Genomic DNA, 9703 nt, shown 5'->3' with positions numbered 1-9703 from the left:
ATGTCCACCACAGTGCTCAGAATCTAAAGTTAGCCATTTTGTTAAATAAATTGTTAGATTTAAGACTATATTTGAAACTTATTGTTAGATTTGTTGATTTGGCAGCCATTAAATTGTTAGATTTTGTTAGAAAAATTGTTGATTTCAGCCATTTTTGAGAGATTGAGTTTGTTAGATTCAGTCATTTGACTCATATCAGCCGTTAAATTTGTTCATTTCAGCCATTGATTTGGCAGCCATTTTGTTAGATTAGATTATGGTTTTTGATTGAGTTTGTTTGATTCAACCATTTCAGATTGGATTTATCGAAACTTGTTGATTTTTTGAATTTTTTTAAATTAATTAAAAAATAGTAGATCCATGGATCTGGACCCGCGGACCCGCGGATCTGACGGATCTGGATCTGGATCCAAAATTTTCAGATCCGCGAATCTGGATCCGGATCTGGATCTGGTATATGCAAACGGATCTGGATCTGGTATTGGCCAGACCCGGTCCAGATCCGGCCCGTTGCCATCCCTAAATATAATCTTTGTCGCTTCACATGTTCATATTAAAAAATACTTTCGATTTTTATAATAGTTTAGATTACAATAACCATATGCATATCACTAGTTATAAGCATCTGATGTGGAGTAATTATTAGGATTTCATAAACCTTTTATATATTTCATTTGATGTAATAAATTTTTGTTAGTATATACGAGCGAGTATGGTCCACGTATTAAATGTTTTATATGGACTATGTGAGTAATACTGTATACGTGTATTTTTCTAGTAACTAAAGGTGCACGAAAATCTTTCATGCTTTAAAAAATAGAAGTAAATGTCGTGTCGTTTTCAACCTTAATGGTCTAGTTTATCCACAACCTTTATTTAATTTGTATATTAGGTTCTATAACTCTCTTAAATTTTTCTTATTGGACGTACTATAATATTTTGTTTTATTTTTTATTATTATTTTCAACCATATCATTTCGACCTCAATACTCGACAAATGATACATAACGAGCACATATTAGATTTTTTATTGATTGCTGAAAAATTCGAGCATATTTATTTTGTATAAAAAAGAGAATATGTCATTATTGCAATAGTTTATAAAACACATATATATGTAACAACTCCATTTTATTTTAAACTAGTACACTCGCCCGTGCGATGCACGGCGAATATAGCTTTGCTTCAAAATTAAACGATGTAGTGTGTGTATCGGCTAAGTGATTAGGGATTAATGTCTAAAACCGAAGGTCTTGAGTTCGAGCCCCCTATGGCGCGACCTTTAAATTTTTTTATTTAATCATATTAATTTATAAAAAAATTAAATGATGTATCAAATGAATAAAAAAATAAATATTAAATATAGTTAAAATATAAGTAAATGTAAATTATTTTTTCTTAAAAAATTAAAATAATCTACATCAATTACTCAGTAAAGATCCTTAATTTTATTTTATAATTTTCAAAAGTATCATTTTTAATTTTCCACCTATTTGATGGAAAACTTTGTTTTCTTCCCTAAAATTATAGAATAAACACATCATTCAAATTAAAAAAAAACGAAGAAATAATAAAAAAAAAAGTATTCACATCACAATATATATTTTTAAAACATGAGCTAATCATGCATAAAATTATTTTTTCTAAATTAGCTCATTACCTATGCCATCTTATTAGAAAAGCTTCAATTGATCAGTAGGAAAATAAATTACTCCATATTATTAGAATTTTTTAGAATACTAATAAAAGTATTGAATAATTATTTGATGCCAAAAAACAAATCCCAATAAAAATGAAATATATCATTTTGCTTTAGCTTTCTCCTTAAAACATATTTATTTAAATATATTTCTAAAATCATTTTTTTGCTAAAAAGGTATCATTTCAAAGTTTATAAAATTTTATTGATTATAATTTTGAACATGGTATATAAACGTATATTTATAATTATTTGTAAACTATTTAAATTACTTATAATAGCAATTGACATCACACATTATTATTATATAGTAATTAAATATCTTCATTCACAATCATAAAACAAAATTATTTTTGAAATTCTATTTTTCATATAATCCCAGCTTGACATAAATATGATTGTGTGTAAAATAGATATAACGTCAGTTGGATGGAAACAACGTCGTTTCAAGCTGTTAGACAATTAAAAACCCTAAAATTATTTTAATTTCTATTTTCGTTTTCTCCTAATCCTTATCTAATCATATTTTTTTGCAGCAAAAAGAGTTTCTATCTATTACTTTGATTTCTTGGATTACTTCTTGTCATTTTCTCTCATCAGCTTCATTCATCTCACTTTCTCTCAATTTAATACTTCTATTCTTAATTTATTTAGTTAGATGTTAATTTTAAATGTAAATGACATTGTTTTAATATGCCCAAATTAACATTGTATTAGTAATCGACAAATATGGTATGTAGGATTTCATATAGTATTTCAGCACAAAATTTGACCAAAAAATAAGCAAGTATGCAAAATAAAAAATATATAATAATTGGATAATTTTAATATATATTTCAAAATTGATGTGCAAAGGCCACTAAATTTATATACAATAGTAACCAAAGAGAAAAAGTAAACGTTTGTTTATTATTAAGGAGATGTGATATTTCCACAAAAGAATTAAAGGTATATTTATGTTATGCTTAATAAAATAATTCAACATATAAATATAATGTTTCAATGATATTATTTTTTTTTATCAAAAGAGAAGAGAGTAGAAACAAAATTTTGTAGTAGAGAAGGAAAGAGAAAAAACATTAATAATAACGACAACCTTAAAACAATTATATAAATAAGAAAAGACAAAAAAATATGAAAATTTGATTAAAAAAAAGAGGTGAGAGAAAAAATAAACATCTTTAAATTTTAAAATATAATAATTTATTTATTTTAAATTCATATTTGATAATTTTTATACCAAATTAAAGATCTTGCATTTATCTTTAATTTAAGATATATACAATGAATATTTTTTTTAAATAAAATTTGATGTTTTTAAAAAAAATCACAAAAATATAAAAAAGAGAATATGAGAGAGAGAGTATGTATAGAAAATTGAAAGAAATCGTGTGATGAAAGAGGAGAGAGAAAATATATAAAATTAGAATTTGTTAAATTTTGTAAATACCCTTAACATGATTCTTTAATTACCATTTTGCCACAAACTGTGTTTTCATATAATAAATAGATTTGTAAGAACTCCATTTTATTAATATTTGATGATTTCTTGTTACCTCTAAAAAAAATAAAAATAAAGGGTCAAACCGCGCAGATATCTCGTGACAATTTTAAATTTTCAAACAGAGGGCAAAACTGTCATTTCAATATATATAAAAGACATTGTATTTTATGAATTGGGCCGGAAAAAAAGTGGGCCTAGAAAAGATAAGTGGGCCTAACGAGTCAATTCAAAAGACTAATGAGTGTTCGAAATTTTAATGAAGGTAAAAACTGGAGGGGTCGCCATAATAAATTTATAATTTAAAAAAATTTAATTTTTTTAAAATGCTAAAATATGTCGTTTATAAAAACTTACGTGCATTGAAATTGTAATACCCCGTTTCCTCGAGCTAAGTTTAGAATAATTTTGAACTTAGAATTAAGATGATTCACGCCGGATTGAGAAAAAGAATTTATTTTTAATTCCAACAAAAATCATTTACAAAAGCATTTGTAAATTTAGTAATTTAATTTATATGCATTGCATATTTATTTAATTAAGCATTCAAACATTTCATGAGTTGAGCTTTAATTTTGTTTGGGCCTCAAGCTTTTATTTGCTTTCAAGAAAGAATGAGAACCGGCCCAAACCATTCCAATCAAGCCCAACCCATCTTCACATCAAGCCCACCTCCACCGCCTCACTATTCCCCCTCTTCAAATATAACCTCATCCGCTGCTACGCCTAAATCATTTTTCTCTCATTCACTCACTTCATCTCTCTCGGACTGAACTTCAAGAACAGCAACCATAGCTCGTTCTCGATTCACACAGCGGTCCAGCATTCAAGCCAAGGTTTCATCTATGAACTCCTTTGCCCTTTCATTCTTACTCATGATCGAGCAAATGATTTCAAAAAAAAAAATACATGTTCATACTCTGTTATGTTTTATGCTTGTATATATTGGGTGTTGGTGTTATAAGAATAAGGATAAAGGTAGAGTCTTGATTTATGTTGCTGTAAATCGAGCTTTGAGTGTGTTGTTTTGTGGAGTTGGCTGTGTGGGCGGATAAGTCGAGAGTAGAGGAGAGTGAGGGTAGCGGCCGTGGCTTGTTGCGGTTGCCGGAAACAGAGGGAGGTGACGGCGCTTCGCCGTTGCCAAACAGGTGATCGGCGTGAGCTGTACTGGTAGGCTGAGAAAGAGAGAATCGGCGTATGTTCAGAGGTTGGGGATGAAGAGGTGAGTAGGGAGATGAGTGCTGAGCAGAGTAGCGAGAGTCCAGAGCTGGAAAGGTCAGAGCTGGGAGGTCAGAGCTGGAAGGCCAGAGCTGGGAATGCCAGAGCTGGGAAGGCCAGAGCTGGGAAGGCTAGAGCTGGGAAAGCCAGAGCTGGGAAGGCCAGAGCTGGGAGCCAGAGCTCGGCTGCTCGGAGGTCAGAGCTGAATGCCAGAGCTAGAATGCAGAGCAGAGCTAGATCACAGAGCAGAATGGAGTAGATCACTTGTGCATTTTTTTTAAGTATGAAATGAGTCATGCATTGCATCATGATTTAATATTTTAATTGGTTATTTATAATTTCCAATTACAAAAGAAAGATGAGTAAGAATATTGTTGGTGTTCTTAACTCAAGAGAATTGTTTTCAATTATTTATTCATTAAATTTTGAAAACCCGGCTAAGTGAATCATAGAATGTTAAGCATTTTACCGTGCCTTGATTTAAGAGACCTATTAAGAATAGATTTCTTGTAGGCTTTGAACGTCAGGAGGATTAGCACTGCTATTCCGATTCAGAGATAAGTTAAACGACAGGCTTTGCCTATTCAGGTGGGCTTATTTTCCAAATGTATGATTGAGCTAATGAGCTTAAATGTTCGTAAAATATAAACTGTTTATCCAATAAAATGTTTTTGTGCACTCTACCATGTTTAAGGCTCGCCACAACAAATCAATTGAGGTTATCTTATAGCCTAACACGTTATTTGAGAATTGTGTACACTTGTTAGCTGACTCAGTGGGTTGATCTCCATCGGGCACTAACCAGAGGCGTTATAAGGGTGCTCGACGGGATGTGTTCCGGAGCATAGAAATGATAGGCCTGTCTGGATTAATTTCTGAGGTTTATTTTACTTGGCTGGGTTACGCCCTCAGTTCAAGTCAGCGAGAGAAAGAGATCTGTCGGTGACTAAATGGTCTGGGATCACAGCGAGTAACAGAATGGAGTGTGCAAATGCGCGCAAAATGATTAAGTATATATATATATATATATATATATATATATATATATAACGAAATGTTAACATGCTTAGAAGTTATTTCACTTCAAAAACCTTATAAGTCATGTCAGTATGATTGAATAAACTGTTCTTCAGATTATGAAATGTTTCAAAAGTTGCAGCCCACTAAGTACATTAGTACTTAGCCCAAAAATCTTCAAATGTTTTTCAGGTTAAAGGCTGGTGCTGACGGGATGAGCTGAGGCTAGAGTTCAACTCCTTATTTTGACTTCCGTTGTAGAACTAGCCAGTATATGTCTTTTGTTTTCCTTAACTTAAGACCTTTATGTTGTGACTCTAAACAATATTTTTTGTTGAGTCGAGACTATAAATTTGCAAGTATTTCATTTTAAATATTGGTTATCTGAAGCATGACACTAAACTTGTGATCCTGAAGTTATTATGCTTGTTGATTGATTTGTATCACTTGAATACCTGTCTTTCTTCATCCAAAGGGGCTAAGCCCGATTATTATCCATTTTATTTGGATTTAACAAGGTTTTTCCCTTGTTCATAATAAATGATGAGTCGTACCCCAGTTATAGTTATTGTTTCAAGAATTGAGGTGTGACAGAAATATAAAATTTAATTTATATAGTGGTAATAAAAGAATATATTAAAAAATAATAATTTACTATGAAAATAAATACTGAATATAATATATATATATATATATATATATAGATAATTTATATAATTAAAAAATTAAATATATGTAAATTAATGTTGATTTTCTTAAAAAAAGAAGAAGAAAGAAAGCAATGCATTGCAACTTCAAAATGTTGCAAGGTTATTTTAAATTATATACAAAATAAATAATGATATCTTCCTGAGTGCTGTTTTTTATTTGTTTGTGTTCTCTATATTGGTTTGTTGGTCAAAAAATTTCTAACTGTTACTTTTTATAAAATTTCAATTGAATTAGTGAAAGAAAAAGGAAGCTCGAGCCAAATTCTTTATTGCTTAATATTTCATCTTCTATATTAGCATTAATGGATGAATGACATATGTTAATTTTACGATTGAAATTTAACGGTATTAACTAATGGTGTTATAAGACAATTTTTAATCACCCTAATTAAATTATTGTAAAGAATGAAAAATATACCAGAACAAATTCCAGTCATTTGAATGGAGAACTCAACATACTAATACTCCCTCCGTCCCAGCCCAATAGGCTCGTTTTCCTTTTTGGGACGCCCAACCCAATAGGCTCAGTCTTAAAATAAAAATAATTAGGGAGTTCTTAATTCTTAATTAAGGATAGATATACCCTTTAATTTGAAAACCCTAAATTCATTTCTAACTTTTAATTTCATTCCTCACCGCACTCTCTCTCTCTCTCTCTCTCTCTCTCTCTCTCTCTCTCTCTCTCTCTCTCTCTCTCTCTCGCTACTTTCCCTTCCTCATCAAAGGCCACGATGCCGCCGCGATTGCCGGACAATTGAAGAGGGTGTCGTCTGAGTGGGGAGTTGGACCAATGGTTGTTGGCAGAGAGAGAGATGAGGTGGTCGGTGGCGGTGACTCCGTCGCCGTCTTGACCTGTCACAGCCCGCCCTAACTAAGGATAGTTAAGCCGAGTGATCTACGACTAGGGATGGGGTTAAAGAAGAAGGGGAAGAAAAGGGGCGTCATTTATAGCCGTAACACTTACTCATCTTAATAAAACTCGTCATTTTTATTCATGAATACTCAATTGAAAATAGTCTATGAAAGACAGCATAAAACTTAATTAATATCATTAATCAAGTTATACATCATATGAAACCATTCTCTTAAGACTCAAAGTATGACGTAACATACTATAACATCAACAACATCTTGCAGCGGAAAGTAGCTAGACATATGTATGAAGACATATTCTAGACAGGTTAACTATTTATTAACAACCCTGGAGACTCCGCTCATTGCAGCACCATCATCACATCAGCTCAACCTGCACATTTAGAAAACATATGCAGGGCTGAGTACAAAAGCACTCAGTGGGCACGTATGCCTAGGTATAAAAATACATGCTTCAAAACTGTAAATTGTCATGCCATCATAAACAGTACAGCAAGGGAGTTTTTCGCTAAAAAGGCCCAAGCTTACTAAGTTCATTTGTGATTCTTAAAGTTCGACTGCAGTCTAAGTTCTCTTGTAATCTATCATATCTGGAACTGTGTGCCGGAGAGGTGGCCACCTCTCACGGTCACTTGACCGGCCAACCCGCTAGATGACTCACGGTCACTGGTGTACACTAGCCCTGGCAGGATAGCTATCAACTGCTCAGGACCCGAATTCGATTGCATCATTGGCAAAGCCAAAGCAGATAGATATCATACTAAAATTTAAACATTTTATGGCAAGACAATACTTGAAATAACTTTAACTCAAATATTTTGTAACGAAATAACTTGCTCAAATGTAACATTAAACTCATTTGATAGATATATAAAACTGAAATTAACAGTTAAATCATCTCATGCATTCATTCGTATAAGAGGCCTACGACACGCAGGGGATCTCTATATACGTATAGTAAAAGTAATGCCCACCTGATTGCAGTGTTTTGCTACTTAAGACAATGATTCTCTTTCCTTAGCGCGATAGGTTACTCAGACGCTTTTGTTTATTTGAACCTTTGATAACACGAAAACATGTGTTCGAGTGAATAATAGAAAAGATAACAACAAATGCAGTGAATCACTATTCACTCATTTCTCTAACTACCCATATTTCCTTAAACGACTATATCTAACTCATATGCAATCGTTCTTCCTTCATCAAAATATTTCATGTACCTTTGAGGATGTAGGAAATTCCATTTTATATTATTCATTTATTTATCTATTATAAATAAAGAATAATTCTATAAACATAAAACGTTTTCCTTTTCCCCATTTAATAATGCCAATCACCAATATATATATACACATCGATAGCTCATTTATAATCTAAAAGTGATATTTTATCAACAATAAAACTTTAAAATCCTTAATAGGAATTATTTTGAATTATTTCCATCTCAACAAAACTGTATAGATTCAACTTCAACTAATAAACTGCTTTTACTCCGAACTCGTATGGAGTCGAATTTTATGTCAATAGAAACCTCTTTGAGTCTAGTTTAATTGAAAAAAAAGTATGTTGAAAAACTCCAAGTAGTTTAAGAGATATAGCGATTTTCCCATCGCCTACCAGATTCGGCAGTTTCTGCCAACTGAAAGTCCAGATTTTTGAAAAAAATAGCAAACGTTACCGGAATAACCTCAAATTTTATATGAAGATAGCTAACACATATATCTTCATACAATAAAAATTTGAGAGCTAAATATCAACATATGGTTACTGAAATAATTAACCTAATCATCTGCCTCACGACAGTTTCAACAGATACGGGCAGTAGACTTCTCAAATTTTAAAAGGGTGGTAAACGAAGTTCAAATAACATGAAACTTTGTACAAATATTTACCACACTCCCATATATACCCCAGAAATTTCCCATAATATAATAGAAACGGGAATGCATCGAAATAAGGGCGTCAACTTACCCTTGTCCAAGTGAGCACTAATGGAAGTTGTTCGTCGGGGGTTTTCCGGTCGTCGTTCCGCGATGGTGTTTAGCCGCGAAGGTCTACGACTTAGTTTTCCTCGTGCGAGGTAGATCAGGCTACACAACGGTGGTTTCTCGATCCTTTTTCGTCGTAAGGATAGTGAGAAACGAAAGCCGTAAGTTGGCCGGTGGCTAAGTCGGGAATTCGACGTTGGCCGCCGAAGGATATTGCGGCCTTTGGTCAGGAAAATATAGAGAAGGCTTCGGCCTTTCGATTGTTGGGTTTGGTAGCCTGAAGATGGAGGAACGAGTACACGTTCTCGGTTCAGAGCCTAGTGGCCGGTCGGCGAAGAAACAGCCCGGCGAAGGGAGCTCACTTGAGCTCTTTCAAACAGAAAGGAGTATTTTCTGCTTTGGTGTTGTTCTGGGGTTTTGGGGTTTTTGGGTGATTCTAATGCTGCTGCGAGGGGCTCAATTTATAGGCAATGGAGCTGTGGTAGGTGGCAGCATAAGTGGAAATTTGAGCTGCCCCTTTTTGACAATTGTTGCCTTCCCTTTTTGACAAACATGAATATGTTTTTGAATTGGGAGGGGGATATGCTCCTAGCATGACCATATATGAAAATACCATTCCAGAAAACAAAGTGGAACATATTTTATTAGTGTTTGCATTCTCCTTTTTTCTCATGAAGTGGCCTTCAATTTACGTTTA

At 32.9% G+C, this 9703-nt stretch overlaps 1 long non-coding RNA gene across 1 annotated transcript; it reads right to left on the bottom strand.

Annotated features, from left to right (window-relative positions):
* Positions 1-7031: 7031 nt before the first annotated feature.
* Positions 7032-9421, bottom strand: LOC130989525 (uncharacterized). The gene is made up of 3 exons (XR_009090671.1): positions 8990-9421; positions 7993-8076; positions 7032-7391 (listed from the first exon to the last, which is right to left on the bottom strand). It is a non-coding gene; the product is annotated as an uncharacterized LOC130989525 (long non-coding RNA).
* Positions 9422-9703: the final 282 nt, after the last annotated feature.

The sequence above is a fragment of the Salvia miltiorrhiza genome, chromosome 6 (genome assembly GCF_028751815.1).
Source record: "Salvia miltiorrhiza cultivar Shanhuang (shh) chromosome 6, IMPLAD_Smil_shh, whole genome shotgun sequence".
NCBI classification, from domain to species: domain Eukaryota; kingdom Viridiplantae; phylum Streptophyta; class Magnoliopsida; order Lamiales; family Lamiaceae; genus Salvia; species Salvia miltiorrhiza.
The sequence above is the reverse complement of the archived record's forward strand: the minus strand, read 5'-3'. Positions and strand labels throughout refer to the sequence as shown.